Genomic DNA, 27481 nt, shown 5'->3' with positions numbered 1-27481 from the left:
CTGGCAGGGGTATTTATCACATATATAGCCTCTGGGGCTATATATTGTGATATATTTGCCAGCCAAGGTGTATTTATTGCTTCTCAGGGTGCCCCCCCCCCCCCCAGCGCCCTGCACCCTCAGTGACCGGAGTGTGAAGTGTGTATGAGGAGCAATGGCGCACAGCTGCAGCGCTGTGCGCTACCTTGGTGAAGACTGATGTCTTCTGTCGCCGATTTTCCGGATTCTTCTTGCTTCTGGCTCTGTAAGGGGGCCGGCGGCGCGGCTCCGGGACCGAACACCAATGGCCGGTTCCATGCGGTCGATCCCTCTGGAGCTAATGGTGTCCAGTAGCCTAAGAACTGAAGCCCAAGCTACCACCAGTTAGGTAGGTTCGCTAATTCTCCCCTTAGTCCCTCGCTGCAGTGAGTCTGTTGCCAGCAGATCTCACTGTAAAATAAAAAAACTAAAATATACTTTCTCTCTAGGAGCTCAGGAGAGCCCCTAGTGTGCATCCAGCTCAGCCGGGCACAGGATTCTAACTGAAGTCTGGAGGAGGGTCATAGTGGGAGGAGCCAGTGCACACCAGGTAGTCCTAAATCTTTCTTAGCTGTGCCCAGTCTCCTGCGGAGCCGCTATTCCCCATGGTCCTTACGGAGTCCCCAGCATCCACTAGGACGTCAGAGAAAAGTATTTGCGGCTCATTCCCAAAAAACCCTGTTTTCGGGGTTTAACCGCAAATATTTAGTATCAACCTAATGTATTACTGAGGGGCCAGAGCAGATATCTCTGACACCTGCTGCGATTCCTCCATCACATCCTCCAGGGGGCTGATGGGATGGTACCAGATTTACCAACGTGGACCGTGTGGGGTCCTGAGGACCGAGTTGGAGAACCACTGATCTATTGCATCCTAGAAAATGATAGACATAAACTGATAGGTTGCTATAGTACATCATTTGCATTGGTACTACTTACCAGAACCTCTCACAGGGGAAGGGGAGGGGGAGCCGGGGGAGCCCCCCCTGAACTTCCATTAGTTTTTTTGTTTTTTTTTAAGTTTTAGCAGAAAATCTGTTCATGTACTGAGTGGAAATGTTTTAACACCAGTATTATATACAAAAGCCTTTTAAAACACGTTCAATACCCATGTTTACATGTATCTTTACTAGTGTGTTATATCGCTACTTACGTAGTTTCAAATGTATTGAAATCCAACAAAGGGACAAGTGACAATTCGAGAAAAATGCTGCCGCAACGTGCCATCAGTAAGGATATAAATGGGTGTGGGCACAGTTAAAACACTAATTTTTGTTGAAGCATTATTTTCCATGCATTAACCTAACATAAAAAGAAAAAAAAACCACGTGTAAAACAGATGTAATAAAACACCGGTGGGTTTATGACTTTATCCTGGTGTCGTTCCTCTGCAGTGTTCCGGCAGAGCTTTTACCCTGGTGAAACAGTTAAAGTTAAGTGCAGCATGACAAATGAGTACAACTGGTTTATGCTTTGATGTCTGTAAATGTTTCACAATCACCTTGGACAGGAGACATATTATACATTGTGTTACAGAGAATCGCTGTTACTGTGGTCACGCATGATTAAAAACATACAGTATCAACATAACCCCTGGCACATGTTCCTCTATTATTACATAATAAAACACTGACACAATATACGGTATATTACATTTGTATTGCATCCTATTTTACCCAAAATTAAACATGCACACTATTTGCGGTGGCATACACCCGGCATACCGACAACTATTCTCCCTCTTGGGGGTCCACGACCGCAAGGGGCTTATTTGCGCTCGCCCAGCTGTCGGTATGCCGGTGGTCGGGATCCCGGTGCCGGTATGCTGGCCGCCAGAATCCCGGCGGCCGGCATACCATACTACACCCCACTATTTGTTAAGGATGGCTACTGAAGGCTTAACCATCGATGGTACCATTAGTGCTTAGAATCGATGGTATGAAACCACTGATGGGAAACCACCGATGGTGTCATCTATCGATGTACATCCCTGATCTGTGACAAGTCGGGCAGCAGGCAATTCAGGGAAGGGGCGGAGCTTAGTATCACATTGGGGGTGCAGCTTAACTCCGCACCCTCCTGCAACGGAGTAAGGGTAACAATATATTGTTGGCTGTTAACCATCAATGGCCATCCCTATTATTTTTATTTCTATTCACTAATTAATAATAATATCATTTGCAAACAATCTATTAATTTATCTCATGGCTGAAAAATCATTTAGCTCTTCATTTTCTCTGCAGCACTAAAGATGATTATTTTCCACCTTATTATCCACTGGGGAGATCTGAATAAAAATAATGCAATACTAGCCACCACCCAGACACCGCCATGGAACGCCAATCATTTCCCAGTCATCTTTCTGATGCCATCTGAATCGATCGCAACAGCACCTCTGTACGTACACCCTGTATAACAAATGTGTTGCAGGGGTTTCAGAACTTTTGCACATGCGCATTTGTAAACAATCTCGTAAATACTTGAATATCGGGATTGCGTGTCCAGGCCCAGTGACTTCAAACAGAACGACCCCTCCTCAGCGGCCACTATATTGGACAGATGCAGGACCACGTGATATTTCGACCAGTATCAATATACAGGGAAAAGACAGGGAAGGGAGCGAAAGAACAGTGATGATAGAGAGAAAAGGGGTGGGGCAAAAGAGACAACGGGGGGAGGGGGGAAGATAGGAAGCCTTGGAGAGAGATAAAGTGGAGTAGTTGCCCAGAAACTAATCAGCTTCTGTCATTTCATAGACTGTGCTCGAAAAATTTAGGGATCTATTTACTAAGACTTGGATGGAGATAAAGTACCAATCAGCTCCTAACTGATATTTTTCAAACTGAGTCTGTGACATGGCAGTTAGGAAACGATTGGCTGGTACTTTATATCCGGCAACTTTATCTCCATCCAAGTATATAGACCACTTAATTCTGAAGCTGATTGGTTGCAACTTCCCCAAGTTTTATCACTATTCAAGGCTTTATACATCTCCAGAAAGAAAGAATGGGGGTGGGGGGGGGGGGGGGGAAGAGAGAGAGAGAGAGAGAGAATGGGCGAGGTTGGGAAAGAAAGAGAGAGGACAGGGTTGGAGGAAGAGTGAGAGAATTTAGTGGGGGGGTAAGATAAACAGTGAAAAATTAGTAGGTGGGAAAAGAGAGAAAACAAGTGAGCAGAGGGTGGAAGCAGAAATAGAATGGGGCGGGGGTTGGGGAAAGCCAAACAAAGGGGGGAGATGCAGAACTGGGGTGTAAGAAGGGACAGAAATGGAATGGGATTGGGAGGAGAGAGGGGGGAGACACAGAGAGAGCTGGTGGTGGAAGAGCGGACAGAAATAAAATGGGGGGGGGGGGGGTTGGGAGAAGACAGCTTTGAAGTAGCATACTATAAAATGACAGGTAGCAGCTGATTGGTTGCTATGGGCAACTTCTCCACTAATCCACTTCTCCACTGTTTTCAATGCTTGCTACATCACCCAGAGAGAGTGTAGGATCTTCTGATGTAAATAGTTACATAACCCCTGTAAAGTGCTGCATAATATGACGGTGCTATATTATACCCCTTTCACACTGCACAAATAACATATTGCCGGGTCGACACGGGTCGGCGTGCGGTGTGAAAGGGGCTTAGCCGAAATCCCGGGTCGCCTGACCCGCCAATTCAACCCGGGAATAAAGCAGTGTTATACCCGGGTTGGTCAGTGGCTGCCTAAACGGGCTCCCGGGTCGATGCGACCCGGGACCTGTTTACTACAGCAGGGAGAGGCGGCGCAGAGATGATCTCATCTCCCAGCGCCGCCTCCACCTCCGCCCCCGCTGCCAGCTCCGCCCCCCGCTGCTATGGCAACCCGCCCGGCGTATTGTCGGGTCGGGGAAGCCTGCAGCAGCTGCCAATGCCGGATCACACTCGGGAAGGACCCGTTTCCAATTCCCGGGTGGGATCCAGCATTGGCGGTGTGAAAGGGGTATAAATAACAGTTAATATATAAAAAATAAAACTCACTTATGTGACTTATGCTGGCCATACACTAGAGCGATCTCATATAAGAATATGCGATTTTACCACATTCGATGCCTGGCCCCGTGGGTCGAATGTCGCATCCTCAGATCATATGTGCAGGCCATATTATCCGTCATAATCGTATGCATATTGTACGATGTTGCATACGATCAGCGTCCTTTTTAAATTACTATTGTTTTTAGAGTGATCACGTGCTTAGGTGAGGCATACAATTGTACGATAGATTGTATGTAAAATGAATACCAAATCGTGTGCCAGGGGCTCCCAGGAGGATTGAAGGGAAATCATCTGTGTAATCGGATCTTATACTGGTCGTATTAATGTATGGCCAGCATTACTGGTTGATGGTGTAAGAATAATCTCTATGTGGAAGCTCCCATAGGATCCTCTTACAGTTGCGCACGCAGGGGGGTTTCCGAGTACCTGGAAACCCTCCCCTGATGAGCCAAATGTTTATTAGTGAGACGGAGACAGCAGTGTCTCCGTCTCAGCAAAATCCGCGATCGCGATCACGGAGGTACAGCAGCAGCAGAGAGCTACTGTACGTAGCTCTCTGCATAGAGAAGGTCCGGGGAGAGCTGCTGGCTGCGCATGCTCAGACGCAGCAGCTCTCTCCCACCAGACAGAATCGCTAATCTGCTCCTGCCTCCCACTACTCGCAGCCCGAGGTGGTATGTAAATCACCAATATTGTATATGAAGTGTGTGTGTGCGTGTGTGTGTGTGTTGTATTTACAGGGATGTATGTGTATTTGTGTATGTATGCATGTGTGTTTGTATATGTATGAACGTGTATGGTATGTATGTGTGTGTGTATGTATATATATATATATATATATATATATACACACACACACATACACACAATATGTCCGGCACTCACAATATGAACAGTCGAACCAACTTGGTCCGGTGCACAACCCCTCAAAAGAGCATACAGGATGGAAGAAATGGTGGCAGTCAGAAATAATTTAGACGACACAGCCGCTGTTTGGGTCGACTTTTCAGGGACACCTCCCTTTTATCAAGACACGTGTCTTGATAAAAGGGAGGTGTCCCTGAAACGGCGACCCAACCAGCGGCTGTGTCATCTAAATAATTTCTGAATGCCACCATTTCTTCCATTTATATATATATATATATATATATATATATGTCTATGTTTGCATAATATATATCTATATCTATCTATCTATATATATTATATATATATATAAAATATCAGTATGTTTTACCAGCACACGGGATGCCGGCTGTCAGTATACCGACAGTGGCATCCTGTCTGTCGGAAGCGAGGCGGCGAGACCCCTCGCGGGCTCGCTGCAGGCCTGGTTGCTCGCTTCACTCGCCACAGGTTATATTCCCACTCGGTTGGTGGTGTGGAGCAACTACCCGAGTGGGAATACCCTGCGGATTCTGTTCGTCGGTATTTCACCGGCTGTCAGGATTCTGGCATGTCAGTCTCTCGAACACCGGGATCCCGACAGCCAGCATTTTAACTGCGTCCCATATATATATATATATATATATATATATATATATTATACAGTATGTACATTCACAGATACACACCCACGGAAACCCCCCTAAGTAAATCCTGCGTTTGCCCCTGTCTTACACATACCACTACCTAGCCTCAGCTCCTAGGACCGGCAGCTCGGGCAGGAAGAGACACGGATGGTAGTACGGAGACTGGGAAACACATGCTACAGTAGCGCAGTGACTGACGCGATGAAAGCTCGGGCCTGCTCTCCCTGGTGTTACTGTTCAGCTGATCAGCGGTGGAGCTACAGTCTTTGAACCTCTCTCCTCAGAACCCATAGACTTTGATCTCCGGCCAGAACGTTTTACTTTGTTCTGTCTGACAACTAATTAACAGAACCGCCAGCACCCACACAGCTAGATCTAGAACAATGAGACTCAATGAACTAATGGTTACCAATGCTTCATGTTGAATAAACATTTAAATTATCCAAATGAAGTCTTTGTGACAACAAGTTAATGAGCCAATCACAGAGTACTAAGCGCACCTTTCACCTTTTATACAATGGGAGTGTGTCGGGGCTAGGAATGGAACGCACAGATAATTTGCAGATGAATATACACAGTGTTGCTGGTGGGCTTGACAAAGGGGGCTGCACCCCGAAACGTTGCCCCAGTACACATGTTGTTTGCCCATTCAAAGTCTTAGAGTGCCGTTCCTCTATTGGATGAAAAAATAAATAAATATATATATATATATATATATATATATATATATATATCTATTAATAGCAGTAACGCAGGGAAATAATAGGATTTTAATACCTACCGGTAAATCCTTTTCTCTTAGTCCGTAGAGGATGCTGTGGACGCTTCAAGAACCATAGGGTATAGACGGGATCCGCAGGATACATGGGCACTTTAAGACTTTGAATGGGTGTGAACTGGCTCCTCCCTCTATGCCCTTCCTCCAGACTCCAGTTTAAGTAACTGTGCCCAGGGAGACGGACATTTTAAGGAAAGAATGTATTGTTAAACCACGGTGAGCATCTCACCAGCTCACACCCAGTAGCGTATCTTGCCACGGGCAAGCAGGACTTTTGCCCGGGGCGCCGCCTTCCAGAGGGCGCAGGGCGCCATCCGGAGGGCGCCGCACCAGGGCAATATCCGCTGCTGCTGTGTGCCCCCTGCTGCCCGCTGACCCCTGCTGCCGCTGGCCGCTGCCCCCCCGCTGCCGCTGGGAAGGGAAACTAGACGCGTACGTGTCTAGTTTCCCTTCGTGGAGAGGTCCTTTACTGTGCGGTGCGCGATGACGTGATCGCGCACCGCACAGCAAAGGTCCTCTCCACGAAGGGAACTAGACGCTACACGTCTAGTTTCCCTTCGTGGAGAGGACCATTGCTGTGCGGTGCGCGATGACGTCATCGCGCACCGCACATCATTTCAGTCTGTACAGGGGGCGTAAATGACCACGCCCCCTGTACGAAGCCATGCCCCCTAATGCCGCCGGGGCGCCAGAAGCCCCGGAACCGGCCCTGCTCACACCTCCAGTATGCCGCAGAACGTGGCATTCAATAGAACACCAGCCGACAGCATGAAGAATATGCAGCAATATGCTGACAGAAAACGTAACACAACCTGTGTGTAAACACAACCAATAACAGCATAACGCATGCAACGGCATGAATAACGTCAGCAACAGGCTGACTTAAACGCAACACACCATGTGTGTAACCATACCCAATAACTGCAGATACAGTACGAACTGGGACGGGCGCCCAGCATCCTCTACGGACTAAGAGAAAAGGATTTACCGGTAGGTATTAAAATCCTATTTTCTCATACGTCCTAGAGGATGCTGGGGACGCTTCAAGAACCATGGGGTTTATACCAAAGCTCTAGAACGGGCGGGAGAGTGCGGATGACTCTGCAGCACCGATTGACCCAACAAGAGGTCCTCATCAGCCAGGGTATCAAACTTGTAAAACCTCGGAAAGGTGTTTGAACCCGACCAAGTAGCTGCTCGGCAAAGCCGTAACGCCGAGACCCCTCGGGCAGCCGCCCAGGATGCGCCCACCTTTCTGGTAGAATGGGTCTTCACCGATTTCGGTAACGGCAATCCAGCCGTAGAATGAGCCTGCTGAATCGTATTACAGATCCAGAGTGCAATAGTCTTCTTGGAAGCAGGAGCCCCAATCTTGTTGGGAGCATACAGGACAAACAGAGCCTCCATTGTCCTAATTTGAGCCGTTCTGGCGACATAAATTTTCAAAGTTCTGACCACATCGAGAGACTTCGATTCCGTCAAGGCTTCAGTAGCCAGTGGCACCACAATAGGGTGGTACCTGTGAAACAATGAAACCACTTTTGGCAGAAAATTGCTGACGAGTTCTCAACTCCGCTCTATCTACATGGAATATCAAATAGGGGCTCTTGTGAGACAAAGCCGCTAATTCAGACACCCGCCTTGCGGATGCCAAGGCCAACAGCATGACCACTTTTCAAGTGAGGAATTTGCGCTGAACCTTATGTAAAGGTTCAAACCAAGGAGATTGCAGGAACTGCAACACCACATTAAGATCCCATGGTGCCACTGGGGGCACAAAGGGAGGTTGGATGTGCAGCACTCCTTTCACTAAGGTCCGAACTTCTGGAAGGGAGGCCAAATCCTTCTGAAAGAAAATTGTCAAGGCCGAAATTTGTACTTTAATGGAGCCTAACTTTTTAGGCCTGCATCCACACCTGCTTGCAAAAAATGGAGAAAACGTCCCAGCTGAAATTCTTCCGTAGGAGCCTTCTTGGATTCACACCAAGACACATATTTTCTCCAAATACGGTGATAATGCCTCGCTGTTACTTCCTTTCTAGCCTGAAGTAGTGTGGGAATGACCTCACTGGGAATACCCTTTCGGGCTAGGATTTGGCGTTCAACCGCCATGCCGTCAAACGCAGCCGCGGTAAGTCTAGATACACGCACGGTCCTTGCTGTAATAGGTCCTCTCATAGAGGAAGAGGCCAGGGATCTCCTATGAGTAATTCCTGAAGATCCGGATATCAGGCCCTCCTTGGCCAGTCTGGAACAATGAGTATTGCCTAAACCCTTGTTCTTCTTATGATTTTTATCACCTTTGGAATGAGTGGAAGTGGAGGGAACACATAGACCGACTGAAACACCCACGGTGTCACTAGGGCATCCACTGCTATTGCTTGAGGGTCCCTCGACCTGGAACAATATCCCTGAAGTTTCTTGTTGAGGCGAGACGCCATCATGTCTATTTGAGGAATTCCCCAATGACTTGTCACTTCTGCAAAGACCTCTTGATGAAGACCCCACTCTCCTGGATAGAGACGTGTCTGCCGAGGAAGTCTGCTTCCCAGTTGCCCACTCCTGGAACGAACATCGCTGACAGAGCGCGTATATGATTTCATCGCCCAGCGGAAAATCTTTCTGGCTTCTGCCATTGCTGCTTCGGTTTTTGTTGGTAGAAAACCGTTATAAACGGCCCTTACCTCTAGACCGTTAATGTGGTGACAAGTATCCTAACTTGACCCTCTTCCTTGGAAGTTTTCCCCCTGTGTGACAGCTCCCCCGCCTTGAAGGCATGCATCCGTGGTCCCTAGGATCCAGTCCTGGAACCCGAACCTGCGCTTATGAGAACTGCGCCGCTACCACAGGAGTGAAATCCTGGTCTTGAAAAAAAAAAAACAGGATTATCCCAGGTGCGAACCGGACCACTTGTACAACTGGTCCCGCTAAAACACTCTGGCATTTAACCTGCTCACTGAATGGCCTCATAGGCCGCAACCATCTTTTTCAGCAACGGAATGCATTGATTGATTGACACTGTTGCAGGTCTGACCAGACTCTGGATCCTCAGAGCTTTTTCCACTGGAAGAAACCGTAATTAGACTCCCTTTCTTCTTTTCCAGATTGGAGATCGGTTAGGCGCCGGGGTCCGCTCGTCGGTGCGGCCCGGCGCCTAGCAACCAGGGACGCCGTGCGCGTACAGCCGCCGGCTCCCTGGCAACGCTAGACGCCGGGCGCACGGAGCCGCACGGACCCTAGCAACGGGGACGCCACTGGCGGACCGCGTTCCCCGTTGCTGGGTCCATTTAAATTAATAGGGCACCTGTTTCCTGGCCGTGCAGCAAGGCAGCTGCACGGCATTTAATCCAATCAGCCTCTGAACAGCTGATTGGAGGACTCCCTGTTAAGTACACTTCCAGGGCTTCTCACAGACGCCGGTAATAGCTTCCTGCATGCTGTATCTGTTTGCTGAGTGTTTCCAGTCCTGCTGTACCCGGTCGTTCCTGTCCTCAGTTGTCCTGTACTCGGAAGTCGTCATCTGTTCCTGGAGTCCTGACTGAGCACCTTTAAACATCCAGTGGTGTTCGTGAGTCACGGCGTAGCCGTGTGTTGCTGCTTGGCCGCTTTATTACTTATTATTTATTATTTGTGTTTCGGAGCTTTTGCGGAGGATTCCGCTCCCACAGATCCACTCTGGTATCCAGCGGTGCTGGGTAGGAGTAACGGACTAGTGGATTTTGGTTGTCCTTTTATCTGGCGGTTTTTCCGCGCATACTTCTGGTTTGGTTAGTTAGCTTGTTGCCCCTGGCCTGTTGTCAGTCAGAGGTCCTCTTGTCATCATCCTGCCTCGGATTTCCCTTTGTCTCTCACTAAGACCGGGGGGCACCGGAGTTGGGCAGACATAAATTCATAATCCGCCTTTCAAACGTGGCTGCCAGGGGCTCAAGAAACCATAGTCTCGCAAGGGATTTTCGATAGCACGGGTGAGACAATAGAGTTAGGGCGCCAGGGGCAACTAGTCTTTCTAGCTCCCGTAACCAGCATTCCCCTTCCAGTACTCTGGCCATTGTCATTAGATCTCCTCCGGTCAGGAGTACTGGAATCATAACATGATCTCTGCCCCGAGAGATTCCATCTTGTAGTTCAACTTCTTAAGTAGAATTTTTTTGGGATTACAGATATAGCATTGGTCTGACCGAGCCGTCTGGCCTCGGGAGCACGAAAAAGCTTAAATAATAGCTTCTTCTTTTTTTTGTATGACCGGGACAGCAGGACAATGACCTGATCCTGACACAACTCTTGTATTGCGTCGCATACTACCTCCCCGTCCAGGAGAACCGGTAAGTTCTATTTGAAAAATCGGTGAGGGGAACGTCTGGAAACTCCAGTATGTCCCCCTTGGGACTCTTTTCTTAAAACTCACTGGTCCATGTCCGATCCAGGACTGACTGAAGAGTATTAGACGTGGTCCCACCGGTGTGGGCTCCCGCAAGATGGACCCAGCGCCATGCGGTGTATGTGGTAGAAACAGAGGATGATTTCAACTTCTGCGAACTTGAAAAGGCTGCTGACCTCTTACCTTTTCACCTTCCTCTACCTGCAAAGAAAGGGAAATTCGTATCTATTCGGTCGAAATGACTGCATCCTACAATAATGCGTCACCAACCGTTGTGAGGGAACATAGGGCAAGAAGGCAGACTTACCAGTGGCATCTGCCGAGATCAACTTAACAAGGCCATCACCAAACCAGGCTTCACCTTCATAGGGAAGAGACTTCAGTTCTTCTCGGAGTCGGCATCAGCATTCCATGGTGAATCCACAACACCCTCCTAGCCGAGACCACCCTGGAATCGGCCCGCGAACCCAAGAGTCCTATATCCCTTGTAGTCACACGGCAGTTTGCTGCAATGTTATAGATATGACCCAACTTAAGGAGTACCCTGCATACAACTACTCCCCCCATGCACGTGCAATGCAATGCAAGTATAATCAACGTACACGCGGACACATAATTAGAGTATCACATAGCTTCCTGCATATGATCCTTTTTGACCGGCCCCGTGCAGAACAGGGGGTGACTCTCACTTTATTCTATCCACGGCGGGAAAAGAATAAACACTCTGAATCCTTGACCCAGAGTTTTTTCAACAGAGTGCTCAGCACATGAGAAGGAATAACTTTACCTCAGCATTCATTATAAATTTTTTATATATACATATATATACCTGTAAATGCACCCATACACACATATATCTATATATATATAACTCGTAATTTACTTATTTAGAGTGTTTAACCACTCCAACTCCTGGCGCAAATAATTAAAAATAAATTAATTATATATACATCAGCTGCAAACACTGAGGGTTAGCCAATTCCCCCAAACAAAACGTTCTATTAGTGTGCCTGAGCTTCTATATATATTGGTTTTAAATGTATGTGTTATTAAATTTGTTTTTATTTAAACATACTAGCAAGTTCCATGTGTGTTGAATTTGGTACAAGCAGACACCTGTATATTCATTTTTTGACAATTTAAATCTTAATATTTATACATCAAGCGCATTACACATTTTTGTATATTTCTTATATATAACTCGTATACATATATCCTCTTGTCAGGAACAGCAGGGTCCCTAGTGACGTTAATACGTTCTAATGTGTATGAACAGGCACTGAATGCCGATTTTGTGGATCTAATCAGGAAACATTATGGTCGACATAAGAAACATTATTCGAGTCGAACTAAGGGAGTAGTAACTGGGCAAAATAAAATTTTTGCGATTCCGAGGGGTCTGAGGGAAATCTCTTCTATGAATATGACTCCCTCCATAAATATTACCACGTCTGTGTTCGTGCCACAGACCTATGCAACCTTACTATACATACATATACATATAGGTATAGCTCTTTCTGATATGCATCACATTATCATGCCAATTTCCACCCAGTCAGATATTGTTGGTGCCGACAGGGTCACCCCCCACATCTGTGTCTCCCATATAGTTTTCTCTTGGGAAAAATATACATCTACTGAGTTGACACTTATTTACATGTACCAAGTACCATTAGGAGTCGACAGTGCCTACAGAGTCATTCCCTTTGTGGCAGAGCACTCAGCCTCAGATATGCCGACACACGTGTACCAAACACCCACCGACATTACACTGGCTATAAGGGATAGACCCCAGTACATTCTGTCAGGGAAACACAGAAGGAGTTTACCAGCTCATTTCCACAGCGCTCATTATATAGTGTGCTTTTTATTTTTAACTTATATTGCACCAAACAATTGTGCCCCCCCCCCCTCGTTTTTCACTCTGATCTGTACAGCAGTGCTTTGGAAGGACCAGCGTCTCTGTGAGGAGAAAAAGGCGCTGAAATGAGCTGTGAGGGGGAAGCCCCGCCCCCTTAATGGCGCGCTTCAGCCCCGCTATTACTTACATATATTTATACTGGCGGGGGTTAAATATAGTGCCTAGGCACTTATATATTCGATTGCCAGTCTCTGTTGAGGATTTATATGCTGCCCAGGGCGCCCCCCCCCCGCCACACCCTGCACCCTACAGTGCCTGTGTGTGTGTGGGAGTGACGGCTTTGAGGTACCGCACAGCGGCCACGCTGTGCAGTACCTCAAAGCCGTCACTGAAGTCTTCTGATCTTCTTCTACTCACCTGTCTTCTGACTTCTGGCTCTGCAAGGGGGGTGACGGCGGGCTCTGGGAACGAGCATCTAGGCGTATCTAGCGATCAGACCCTCTGGAGCTAATGGTGTCCAGTAGCCAAAGAAGCAGAGCCTTGAAACTCACAGAAGTAGGTCTGCTTCTCTCCCCTAAGTCCCACGATGCACGGAGACTGTTGCCAGCAGTTCTCCCTGAAAATAATAAACCTAACATAAAGTCTTTTCAGAGAAACTCAGTAGAGCTCCCCTTTGTGTGACCAGTCTCACTGGGCACAGAATCTAAACTGGAGTCTGGAGGAGGGGCATAGAGGTAGGAGCCAGTTCACACCCATTCAAAGTCTTAAAGTGCCCATGTCTCCTGCGGATCCCGTCTATACCCCATGGTTCTTGAAGCATCCCCAGCATCCTCTAGGACGTATGAGAAAAATGCGTGTAGTCGCTGTATGCAAAATTGTGCGCATCTACAAATGTGTCCTCATACACTGACCGTCTTTATGCTACATGGGGCAAGATGCCTGGTGCCTGGTGAGACACTGGTGTATTTACAATGGGTGCAGTGTATGCGGTGTACATGGGCCCCTGGGTTCCAAGGGGCCCGCACCACACACACTGCACCCATTATTTTTAGTACCCTCCAGAGACCTGTTCGGTGTCGACCAATGGTGATGGTGGTGAATATGGTGATGGTGATGGTGGTGAATATGTACATTAAACAGTAACTCTGGTAATGGGTAAAGTGGCACATTGGCACGAGCAGGGCTAGAGAGACTCTTCCAGAAGCCCCTCGTGCCGACTAAAAGGTGCCCGGATTGAGAGAGCCGTTGAGGGGAGCGCGAGAGAGGAGCGGGAGATGAGGCTGAGGAAAACCGGACAAGAGCGGTGTGTGAGAGAGGCGCACGGCATACCCGGAGCTGGTGACCGGGGTTGGGACATCGTGCAGATCCACCCGCTAATGGGTGTAAGAGCTGAGGACCGGAGGATAAGTACGGTGTCCGGTCCGCGATAAGGATACTAACCTTACGGCGCCTGGAGATAGCGATGCTGGCGGTGCTGTAAAAAAAAACGAGATCCATCCTCAATGCAGGCAGGGAAGGACAGGAGTCTGTAATCGTCACGTCTGGCGGAGAAGAGGAGAGCCGGACACGAACTAGCTATACAGAGGTCAGGCTGTCTCCCCTAGAGGTAATATACGCAACGACTGCAGCCTGAGGTAATTGGGGGAGAGACTATTGGGACCGTAGCCATACTGATCAAGCTAGCCCTGCGCTGGGGGAGGAGTACCATTAATAAGTGGCAGCTGATATTGCGGAAAGAGACTATAACACCTAAAGAGACTAAGGATGCCTATTAGAAGTTGGGGGACATCTGAGGTGGCAAAGAACCATAACAAAACATTCTCCAACAAGTGGGATGGTGGAATAATTTAAATAAAGGAGGATACTCAGTCACTCACCTGAAGTACTCATTGTAGGGCAACATATCCCAGTGAACTCTGAAAGAGTATTAAGGTGCAGTAATATATTCCCCTCAAGTGGACTGAGAGACGTTTGCAAGGATCATACTTGAGCGGTATCACTGACCCTTCGGACGGGCCGTAACCGTAATAGTCAACCCGATAGAATTATTTAATCGGGGGATTTTTACCAGCAGTAGAGAGGGTTCGAGTCCTATACCGATATTAATTAAGGGACTTAGGAAAATTCTAAACCGCCGGGATAACAAGGAGTGTTTTAGGCAACCATTTCCGGGCACTCTTATCATCTAAAGTATGAGATCGCACCAGAAATCCTACGATATACTCCCATCCGGCATACTATAGGCCAGCGATTAGCAGTGATCATTGTATTTATAGCCCCGTCCTCTTCATGACTTCGGACCAGGTAAAACAGCTGGATTAACTATATAGACACTTACTATCTGGGAACACTATCCGTCCTTCATATTAGCTAATAGTACTATGGCCTCATGAGTTCTTACCTTAAATTGGGCCCCAACAGTGCACCAACGAAAAAAAAGGGTATACCCAACCAGTTATAGGAACTGGTAGACTGCATTGGGACACATTAGGTTATGGTAGCTACCATTATTACCCATTAGGTAATCGGTGTAATAACAATTTTGAGGTATTGCATGCAAGGTACTAATTTATGTATATTAGTATAATTTGGGTATATTATCCCACTATTGTATGTATTGCGTTACAGTTAATCTATGAATCTACAACTGTCTGTGTATATAAGGTAAGGGATTGGTCATTCTGTGATTACCCTAATTCATGTATGTATTACTGTCATGTTAATAAATACTCACCGTTGAAAGGGACCACGTTTCTCAGTCTTCTGAACATCCGAATCTGAAAGACAAAAGAAGAAAACCAGGTAAACCAACTCAGTTAACTACCAACATACATGTGAAACAGTATCTATAATCCTACTGGCCACAGCTTTCCCAAGCAAGCTTGGGCTGGTATAACGACTGCTTGGGTGGAGGCACTCTGTCATAAGGAAATAGTAACCCCGGTATTGCATATCGAGGGAGCAATTAGGGGTTACATTTGGAGGCACTGCTGAGATCTAAAAGACCCAGGATTCATTGGTCGACACCGAACCAATGCGGTGCAGCAGCGCTGCTGCAGAAATCACTGGGAAAATGGTGCAACGCTATTTTTCCTGGTGTTTCGCACATGTGCAGTAGAAAAATCACTGGGAAAATGTCTTCCACACCATTTTCCAGGAGATCTGCGCATGCGCTGTAGACTCTAGGACATCACTAGTGTCCCTATGGGACCCTAGTACCCAGAGCTAAGCGCTGCCGCTGGCTAGAGAGGAGGGGCCCCAGACGGAGCTTGCACAAGGGCCTCCTCCTCTCTAGAAATGCCGCTGCACTGAGATGCTCCACGACAAGTAGCGTACTGTACATTTCAGAAAATTGAAGGTATCAGTTGCATCACTGGCGCTTACAGTATCCTTAAGATGCTGGGCTCTGACTCCAATCGCACAAGAATTAGTTTTACACACAGGGTCAGGAGACCGTCTCCGGATTCCCAACATCCGACATAAAAACCGTAAATACAGTGGTTTGGTTTAGGCACCACCCTGGGGAGGTTAGGGTTAGGCCTAAGGGAGGAGGTTAGGCACTAATGGTGGAGGTTAGGGTTATGCTCTAAGGGGGAGGTTAGGCACTAAGGGGGGAGGTTAGGGTTAGGTTATGGGAATGGAGGGTCAGGGGGAGGAGACATACTTCGCCTCTGTCAGGATTACACAGATTGGGATTCCAGCGTCAGTATTGTGACTGCCGGCAAAATTTGCAAAGATGCTTTTGCCAAAGTGCCTTTGTCCAACCATTCTGGTGACACTTTGCGGCTATCGCCTAGAATTGAATAAACCCTCAGTGAGTGTAAAAGATACTAGTGACAGATTATATAAGAAATTATAATCATGACTGAATATACTTTCCAAAACACGCATATGTCCTGTCAGCGATTCCATTGACAAAATTGCAGATGAAGCACAATGTAACTTGGCATGAGGAAACTCTGTGGCCGCTCACACTGGTCTCATTCGCACACGGATATAGAAATGACGCTCACCCAGTGGTGAGTGCACTCACTGTAATGCAGTTATGTCGCTATAGTTGTTTTATTTGTCAATAATACACACATTTGATGTGAAAAAGACGCTCGTCGTGGCACAGAACGTAGCGTGCTGGGAGGGGCTATTTTGAGAGACTGAAGCCACAGCAAAAAGGACACTTCTGTATGTGACCACACTCCCCCTATCTATGTACTTGGTTTTATAGCTGTCATCATTATCGCTGCATACTTGAACCAGCCCTACTAGGTGGAGGAGATCAGACACATAATTACATGTACGCACAACCCTGTGTAGTCCGCAATTCTGTCAACATGCCCGCTGTAATTAAACATAGCTTACACCCCATTACCGCACAGTCATACCCTTGCAAGTAGAGGTGCCTCTGAGTTGTTTATCACTTAGCATTGCTCGTAGATGCCTACACTTGGATCTGAAGTATGCGCAGTGCGAAACGCGCTAGTAACATATGCTAAACTGATTTACATTCAACTTTGCATCAGCCACAAAATATTTATTATTTACTATCACAGTTTCCTATAAAACCCTTAAAATAAAGAGGGGAATTCAGTTTCTCCAAATGTGCCACTAACAGTACTGTGATGTTCGGCAGCGAGCATTATGGGATGCGGTTAAGATGAAGGCTATCGGGATCCCGGCAGTCAGCATACCGACAGCGGAATCCCAACACCCAATATAATGCCAATGGCGTAATCCCAACAGGGTCAGGAGACCGTCTCCTGATTCCCAACATCCGACATCAAAACCGTAAATATAGCGGTTTGGTTTAGGCACCACCCTGGGGAGGTTAGGATTAGGCCTAAGGGAGGAGGTTAGGCACTAATGGTGGAGGTTAGGGTTACGCACTAAGGGGGGAGGTTAGGCACTAAGGGGGAGGTTAGGGTTAGGTTATGGGAATGGAGAGTTAGGGGGAGGGGACATACTTCGCCCCTATCAGGATTACACAGATTGGGATTCCAGCGTCAGTATTGTGACTGCCGGCAAAATTTGCAAAGATGCATTTGCCAAAGTGCCTTTGTCCAACCATTCTGGTGACACTTTGCGGCCATCGCTTAGAATTGAATAAACCCTCAGTGAGTGTAAAAGATACTAGTGACAGATTATATAAGAAATTATAATCATGACTGAAAATATTTTCCAAAACATGCATATGTCCTGTCAGCGATTCCATTGACGACATCTTACTCCACCCAGCCATTTTCTCCACCATGTACCAAAACTGTCTGATAACGGAGAACAATAGCGTGCACTTCTTTGCAAATGTATACAGCGTGACTGTTATGATTCCAGCACTCTGGTCTGAGGAGATCTTTTGCGAGGACCGGAGCACTGGAACGAAATGCTGGGGAAGGGAGCAGGAATGGAAAATAGCCCCTTGCGCCCTAACTCCGTTGTCTCGCCCGTGCTGTCAGAAATCCCCTGCGAGACTATGGTTGCTTGAGCCCATGGCAGCCGCGTTTGAAGGGCGGATTATGTCTGCCCAACTCCGATGCCCCCCTCAGGTCTTAATGGGAGACAAAGGGAAATCCGAGACAGGGTGATAACAAGGGGCCCTCTGACTAAACAACCAGGCCAGGGGCTACAAGAAACTAAAAACTAGAATATGTGCGGAAAAACCGCCAGGGAAAAGGACAACCAAAATATCCACTTGTCCACTCTCCTACCCGGCACCGCCGAGTTCCGGAGAGGACTTGTGGAAGCGGAACCCTCCGCAAATGCTCCGAAACAGAATATAAAGAAAAAGCAGCTGAGCCGCAACATACGGCAGAGCTGTAACTCACGAACACCACACGATATTCTCTGGTGATCGTTGAGGACAACAGGGGACCAAACGACTTCTTGGGATGAGATGACAACTCCAAGATACAGAACTTCTGAGGACAGGAATGACCGGATACAGCAGGACAGGAACAGACGTTCAGCAAACCAAGGCAGCATGCAGGAAGCTATTACCGGCGTCTGTGTGCAGCACTGGGCATGTATTTAGCAGGGAGTCCTCCAATCAGCTGTTCAGAGCCTGATTGGTATTAATGCCAGAAGACAAGTGTGTGTGCAATTAGACCCTGCAACGGGGAACGCGGTCCGCCCGTGGCGTCCCCGTTGCTAGGGTCCGTGCGGCTCAGCGCGCCCGGCGTCTAGCGTTGCTAGGAAGCCGGCGGCAGAACGCGCACGGCGTCCCTAGTTGCTAGGCGCCGGGCCGCGCGGACATTGCGGACCCCGGCGCCTAACAGTGACAAAGATCTCAGGTTCTGTCAAGGAATTGTAATATTTCCATCTGAATCTGTGAATGTTATAAGTATACAGTTTATATGAGGTAACGTGTGTCAGTTTAGTGCAAAAGCTGAAAATGACTGTTTGATTTTTTTATTGTAATGTTTGAGAACACCCACATGCAGAAATATGCTGCTTCCTCACCAGCCATAGAGAAAAATGACTATAGGGGCTGACAGAATGGCTGGAGGAGGGAGACATGGCTGCCGTGAGAGGGGGGGAGCACTGTTACAGTGAGTCACACAACTTGGCTCTACTACTCAGCTTTGTTGTGTATTCCGTAATGCAATATGGACACTTTCCACAGGCTTTTTGCTTGAGTTTATATTTAAACTGTGGTTAGCATCTGCTAAGTCAAAAGAATGTTCTTTATCATATAAAATCTATTTGACAGAGAATTACCATAATTATGGAAAGAGCCGCTCACCTGTTGCGATGAAAGCTAAACAGTACAGTAGTGGGAGAACAACTGGGGGGATGTAGGCATACTTGCCTACTTTTGAAAAAGCGTTTCAGGGAGATTGTAAAAGTAACACCTATCAGTACGGGCGTGTACTGCTACATCTGAGAGGCGTGTTATGAAAATAACTTACATCCAAATGTAAATGAGCCCCAAAGTTAGTAAGATCTACTTGTTGAAGAAAAGACACTGATATTTTGCAGGATTTTTTTGTGTATTGTGTTTTACAAGAGGTTCCATATACTGTAAGTTCTGTTTAAGATGGGATGTTGCCCATAGCAACCAATCAGATTGTACTTCTCATTTATCTATCACCTTCTAGAAGATAACTGGAATCTGATTGGTTACTATGGGCAACATCCCATCATATTTTATTTATTTATTAACAGTTTCTTATATAGCGCAGCAAATTCTGTTGCGCTTTACAATTGGAAATAACAATGATATAACAAAACAATGATATAACAAAACTGGGTGATAACAAACAGTCATAGAAGTAGGAAGGCCCTGCTCGCAAGCTTACAATCTATAGGGAAATAGGCATTGATACACAAGGATAGGCGCTATCTATTAGTAAATTGACCCCGTTGTGTCTTATAGCCAATGCAGGGAAATGGCACTGATGATCCCATTTGTATGTACTGTATATCTCTGATTTCTTTTTTTCCCCTCAAGAATGTAACAGCTGCATAATGAGGATAAAGTGTAATCAGGGAGTTTGCCGAACTATTCAGGGAGTCAGGGAGATTGCTACTATTTTCAGGGAGTCTCCTGCAGAATGAGGGAGGGTAGGCAACTATGGATGTAGGGTGTAAGATCGCCGCCCGCTTTAGGCTTCAAATCTCTGGGGAAGATTCAGTTAAGTTCCACACATTGGAGGGAAAACTCTATAGGGTACGAAGTAAAAATGAGTGAGGATTTCCTTCCAAGATAACCTGCATTATATTAGTAGCTATTGGATCTCCCCACCTGTTTCTTCTATAACAGCTTACACCGTACTGAACCAACTAAACTGCTTCAGAACCTTGGGCCTGATTCAGCAGCGATCCTTTTCAGTGACGGAACTGTGATCCACTGCAAGTGTAGCAGAAACCCACCAAAGCCATTACAACATGCTCAGCAACCACGTACTCCAGACTTTTTCAACCAGTGTGCCGTGGCACACTAGTGTGCCGCGACCAGTTGCAAGGTGTGCCGCGGAGCCAGAGCCGCTTCGCGCACCTTGAGAGTGAACTGTTGTCCGGGCTCTTCTTAGAGGAGCAGTCGTGCTCCGACCGTGACCTATGCCTTGAAGACGCGACGATGTGATATCATAGGTCACAGCCGCCGCTTCTCACCACCCAGTCAGCCCACCCGCCTGCATACACATCTTCCAGTTCCCGCCTGCATACACAGCTTTCCTTGCCCACCCACATCCACAACTGCCCGACCGCCGGCTGCTCAGTATTTGCAGCACTCCACTATGAACAACCCCCGCCACTGAGGGACAGGGAGGAGGACAGCTGACCGGTAGGGGTTAATATTTGTTGTTTTATTTCTCCTGTGGGAAACAATAGGACTTATGTGGGGAGAATAAGGATTTATGGGGGGAACAATGGCCCTCATTCCGAGTTGTTCGCTCGCTAGCTGCTTTTAGCAGCATTGCACACGCTAAGCCGCCGCCCTCTGGGAGTGTATCTTAGCATAGCAGAATTGCGAACGAAAGATTTGCATAATTGCGAATAGAAATTTCTTTGCAGTTTCTGAGTAGCTCGGGACTTACTCTGCCACTGCGATCAGTTCAGTCAGTTTAGTTCCTGGTTTGACGTCACAAACACACCCAGCGTTCGCCCAGACACTCCCCCGTTTCTCCAGCCACTCCCGCGTTTTTCCCAGAAACGGCAGCGTTTTTCCGCACACACCCATAAAATGGCCAGTTTCCGCCCAGAAACACCCACTTCCTGTCAATCACACTCCGATCACCAGAACGATGAAAAATCCTCGTTATGCCGTGAGTAAAATACCTAACTTTTGAGTAAAATAACTACCCGCATGCGCTCTGCGAACCTTGCGCATGCGCAGTAAGCGACTAATCGCAATATAGCGAAACTCGGCAACGAGCGAACAACTCGGAATGAGGGCCAATGTGAATAATTCATGTGGGGAACATTAGGATTTATGTGGGGAGCAATATTTTTTTCTGTGTAGGCCAATGTATGTGTGGATTTTTTTTTTTTTACTGTGAGGGCCAATGTGTGTTTTTTTTTTCTTTTTTCTGTGGGGAACTGATGGTGTGCCTTGGCAATTCTAAAATACTGTTCGGTATGGGGCGTGGCCAGGACGGGCATGGAGTAGCACTCACACTGTGCAGCTCTCCAGCCACTCTATCCTGCAATCATATCCTGAATCCCCCTCTGGGTCCCACTTTGCAGCCACAGATCCATAAAGGTTCCCTGCTCCCCCCTGGAGTGAACTTACATCCGCTGCTGTTGTCTCTGGAGGCCCAGGAGCTCCGGACTCCGGCGGGCCCTGATCCGTGCCGGGAGCCGCTGCCTCGTGTGGGGACCGGAAGTTCGGCTCTGAGTCTATCCCGTCTGCCGCTCGCTGCGGCCGTCTGAAGCGCCGAGGAGGTGAGGGAGCCGTGCGCTCAGCTGCCGCCCTGCTGATCCCCTGTGAGGTCCGGGGGGAGCCGCGGGTGAAACTCCCTGACCCGTCTCTTCTGCTGCGGGGACGCGCCACCCGCGAAACCGGAAGTGCGGCTCCGCTGTCTGCCGCCGCCTGCACCATCCTGGCGGGACACATTTGAGCGGTCGGTGTCTGGATGTGGGGCACCCCTGCACCTGTGGGGGAAATCTAGAAAAGTGTGGGGTCTCCTGAATCCCTGCGGGGTAATTGCTTTGACGGCCATTTTAAGGACTCCATCTGCTACACTGGGATTAAGGTGCTGGGGAAGATAATATAAGTCCTGCAGCTCTGGCTGGGAGTGATAATCCCTACACCCTTGCTGAAGTGGTTGGTCACGTTGCACTATATCCGGAGATTGTGGCCCTGCTGGCTATTTATACATATCTATAGTTTGCCTGACGCCCATTTGCCGGCTGGGGTGGGCACACCCCCCCCCCTTTTTTTTCTTTGCCTATATTTGCTTTGATACGCCCGGCAGACCGGGAGAATCAACAGCGTGCTGTCTAAAATGGTGAAAGGTCGCCAGACCGGCGCGGCGGCGGGAGCAATGGATAAGTTTGTTCGCGACCAAGGCCCCCAACAGCGGAGAGGGGAGACCACAAGATCCGAGACATCGCCCCATCTCCTGCTTATAGCTCCGTCTCCTCTGACCCTCCGGATGCTGCACTGCAGAGAGTACTAGACGCGGTAAATGCCAGTGAAGTGCGCCTGGCTGACAAAATCGGGCAGGTGCAGTCCGACCTCTCCATTATTCATCAGGACCTCCAGCGGGTGAGAGAGAGAGTGGGAGAAGCGGAGACCCGTATTTCCAATATTGAAGATACCGTTGGCCCCTGGGTCGTCGCACTGATGCTTTGGAGTCCCAGATGAATGATGTGCGCAAAAAGCTCACGGATGTGGAGGGGCGTCTGCGGCGCAATAACGTCCGCTTCATTGGCCTGCCTGAAAAAGAAGAGGGCTCCGCTCCCGAAGAATTTCTTGTAAAATGGCTCCGTGATTCTTTCGGATCTGAGGAATTCTCGCCTTATTTCACTGTTGAACGGGCCCATAGAGTTCCAATGCGCCCACTGCCGCCGGGGGCTCCACCCCGTACCTTTATTGCTAAGTTCCTTCATTACCGTGATCGGGACACAATTCTGAGGCTGGCTCGTACTAAGGGCCCTCTGAAATGGAATGGATCGCCAATATCGGTATTCCCGGACTTTGCAGTGGATGTACAAAAAGATAGGGCTCAGTTTATACCTGTCAAGAGGAGACTTCGTGAACTTGACCTGCCGTATGCCATGCTATTCCCATCCAGACTGCGGGTAGTGGCGGATGGGGAAACAAAGTTTTTCACGACCCCCCGTGAGGCCATGGTGTGGCTGGACAGACGATTCCCGGCGAGACGTGCCCTTGCGGATTAGTGACTATCCGGCTGATATTGGAAGCTGATTTTCTTCTGTTCTCCCTTTATGGCTAATTATTTTGTCTGTCTTAGATACATGTGTTAGATATTGCGAGGCTATAGGATGCGGGCCTGTTTGAGTGCTGTCAATGCTTCCTTTAGCCCCCGCTACATTGTTACCGCAGTTCAGACAGGACATATGTATACTCTTTAAGTCAGCCACGATATACTTGATATGTTCTTGTGTATGATTATACCTTGGGGTTTTTTGCTCTCTTTTCTCCCTGTTATATTATCGGTCTCTGTGCGGGAGGTTGGGGGGGGTGGGGGGGGGGATTGCTGAATGCTTGTCCTGACATAGGTGGTTTTCTGATATCCGAGTATGTTTTTATTTTGGGTATTAGAGGGACCTAGGGGGCGGATCTTTATGATCCCCCCTCATTTGTTTTTTGTTTTCGAGGGGGGAGAGGCTAGTGGCTGGGAGCAACCTCCTAATTTTGCTGTTCTCTAGTTGTTCTCTATTCCCGAGAGTCATTACATTCTTGGCCCCGATTAAGGAGTGTTTGCACTGGCCGATGGTGCAATAAAGTTTGGTTTATTTTAATTTTTAGGTATGTACACTCAGTTTTGGGATCCAGGTATGCTGCATGTTGGGGGTGGTATACAGGGAGGGGGGGAAGGGGAGGTTGTTGGGTTATATTTACTTTTTGAGCGGAAATGTATGTAGTGAAAGTACATGGTTTACTACTGTGCAATATAAGCAATGGTGTCTGGTTACTGAATCTGTATGTGGCGGGGCTGACCGGCCGCAGGGCGATGCACTGATTATATCTTTGTTGTACTATGACGGGGATTAAGGTGGTGTCGTGGAATGTGAGAGGGCTCAATGATAAAGTTAAGAGGTCTCTTGTACTCTGACAGCTCAAACACTATGCCGCTGATATTGTCTGTCTTATGGAAACACACTTGGTGGGGAGTAGGATTCTATCACTGAAGAGGCCCTGGGTGAGTTGGGCATACCACTCTATGCACACGTCCGCCTCACGCGGGGTTTCGGTCCTTATTAAGCGAACCGTCCCTTTTGTAATGGAATCTATACAAACGGATCCTTGGGGGAGATATGTGTTTTTGAAATGTAGGTTATTTTATGTTCCTGTCCTCCTGCTAGCAGTCTATGTGCCCCCTCCATACTCTCCCGATGTACTTAAGAGGGTTGCTGGGTTCATGGCCTTATCCCCCGGTGTGTCTGTTATTTGCTTGGGGGACTTCAATAATGTGCTAGACGTGGTAATGGATAGGCTCTCCATGTCTCCGTCTGCTGCAGGTCCTGGGAGATCTGGGTTTGCAGATGTGGTGTCGGGGTTGGGCCTGGTCGATCCGTGGAGACTGAGACACCCTTCTCTTAAACAATACTCGTGTTTCTCACACTCCCATTCTTCGTTCTCTAGGATTGACCTGGCCCTCCTCTCGAGTGACATGGCTCCCCGCGTCGGTAACATTAGATATGAGACTAGAGGTATATCAGACCACTCCCCCTTAACCTTTAATTTAGACTTTAATTGCGATAGAGGCCAAGCTGTGTGGAAATTTAACCCATTCTGGCTCGTTCACATGGGGGACGGATCTGAAATGGTAGCCGCATGGCGGGAGTTCTTTGAGCTGAATAATACCGACCAGGCTATCTCTAACTTATGGGACACATTTAAGGCCTTTTTACGGGGGAGTTTGATTAAACGGGTGTCTGAGTTAAAATCCTTCTATACGAGAAGGGAGGCTGAGTTGGAGGTCCGGAGTGTCGCTGCAGAGCTACAATACTTGCAGGATTCTTTGATCAGTTCCAGGTCAGCCTGGTTGTCGGCTCAGAGGGAATGGAGAGACTACCTAATGGAAAAGACTCAGCATAGACTCCTTTTCTCATCCCATACCTTTTACGCTACGGGGGACAGGCCGGGGACATACCTGGCCTCTCTGGCTCGGGGAGACAGACCTACTAGTGTGGTGGTAGAGATTGTGAGCGCTGAAGGTGTTCACCTGACCCAGACTCCACAGATGACGGCTGAATTTGTATCCTTCTATAGTCGCTTATATGAATCTAAATTGGACTGTACCTCATCACAATTAAATGATTATTTGGACGGTGTCTGCTTCCCCACCTTGTCCGGGGAGGCTTGTGACCTTTTGGAGGCGCCTATTTCCCCCGATGAAGTTAGAGCAGCGATTGAGGCCTCCCCTAGTGGTAAAGCCCCGGGCTTGAATGGAATACCCTCCGAGGTCTATAAGCATAACTTGGATTTTTTTGTTCCCCGCCTACTTGAGTTATATGGCCAGATTTTTACACAGGAATCTCTTCCCCCGTCTATGGCGGAGGCAGTGATTGTGGTTCTCCCTAAACCTGACAAGGATCTTAAGAAAGCGGAGTCCTACCGTCCTATATCCCTCCTACCCACTGACATTAAAATTTTGGCTAAGATATTGGCTGGCAGATTAAATACAGTTATTTCCCACATTATACACCCAGATCAGACGGGATTTATGCCTAATAAATCGACCTCCATTAATCTCAGACGTCTGTTTACCCACCTACAAATCCCCCGGGCGGACCCTTCCTCCTCCATTATCGTTTCGCTGGATGCCGCTAAGGCTTTTGACTCTGTGGAGTGGGAATATTTATGGGAAGTTATGCGTAGATTTGGTATCGGCCCGAAATTTATTAAATATGTTCGACTGATGTACTCCTCTCCCTCGGCAAGGGTGGCGGTCAATGGTTTCGTATCTCACTCCTTTCCCTTATCTAGAGGCACGCGACAGGGTTGCCCCTTGTCCCCTACCCTGTTTGCTATGGCCATTGAACCCCTTGCATGTCTTCTGAGAACAGATGCGGGTATTTATGGACTTAAAGTGGGTGCTCGGGAAGACAGAGTGGCCCTATATGCTGATGACATCCTGATGTTTGTGGATCGCTATGCTGAGTCTATACCTAGGATCTTGGAAATTATTGATGGGTTCGGGCGATACTCTGGTTTACTGATAAACTGGGAGAAATCCTCTATTATCCCACTTAAGGGCGAAGTCCCTGCCTCCCCGTTGGTGGTTCTTCCATTGAAGTGGGTGGAATCATTCAAATATTTGGGTATTTGGGTGTCTAATAACCCTCAAAAATTCTCTTCTCTTAATATTACTCCTCAAATAGTGTATCTCCGCGGCCGGGTGCAGACGTGGGGTAAGTTGCCCTTAACAGTCACGGGGAGGGTTAATATGGTTAAAATGGTCTTCCAGCCCAAGCTTCTCTATGTCCTGCAGCAATCTCCTGTCTATATTCCACAGAAGATTTTTAAACAAATAGACGGGTTGCTTTCCTCCCTGGTGTGGGCCAGTAAACAAGCACGCATAAAACTAGATACCATGACCAGAACACGTGAAATGGGGGGTCTGGCCCTCCCCAATTTCCGTTTCTACTACTACGCGGCGCAACTGATACATGTCTGGGAGTGGGTTAATGATCTCGATCCCCTTGCTTTGCATTCACTGATGCTGCATCACGACTACCCAGGGGGCTCCCCAATACAGCTACTTCTCTGTGGCAGCGTTAAAATGTCCACAATACCGCTTATTAAGCAAGCCCTCCTGGTGTGGAAAATGGTGCACTCAGTGATGCGCGGCCATGGCGTTGACCCTGACACCCCTCTGGATAACATATATGGGTTACCGGAACTGTGTCATCTTCAGGTCCGAGAGGTTTGGGGAAGATGGGGAGTATCATCTTTGGGCCATGTATATAGTGATGGGATTCTTAACTCATTCCAACAACTTCAACACGCACACAACATTCCCTCAAGGTTCTTTTTTCAATTCCTACGGTTGAGACATGCACTGGCAGCCCAGTTCCCAAATGGCCCTCCAGTCTTAGCTGACTCCCCGGTTAAAACAATGTTGCAAACGCTAGACTCGGGACACTTAAGGCGGGTACACACTATTAGATATATCTGCAGATCAATTGATCTGCAGATATATCTATGTACGGATCGGGCAGTGTGCTGTGCATACACACAGCCCGATCCGTCGGGAGACTGACGTCATGAA

Source organism: Pseudophryne corroboree, chromosome 3 (assembly GCF_028390025.1).
Source record: "Pseudophryne corroboree isolate aPseCor3 chromosome 3, aPseCor3.hap2, whole genome shotgun sequence".
Classification (NCBI taxonomy): domain Eukaryota; kingdom Metazoa; phylum Chordata; class Amphibia; order Anura; family Myobatrachidae; genus Pseudophryne; species Pseudophryne corroboree.
Note: the sequence above shows the minus strand (reverse complement) of the source record.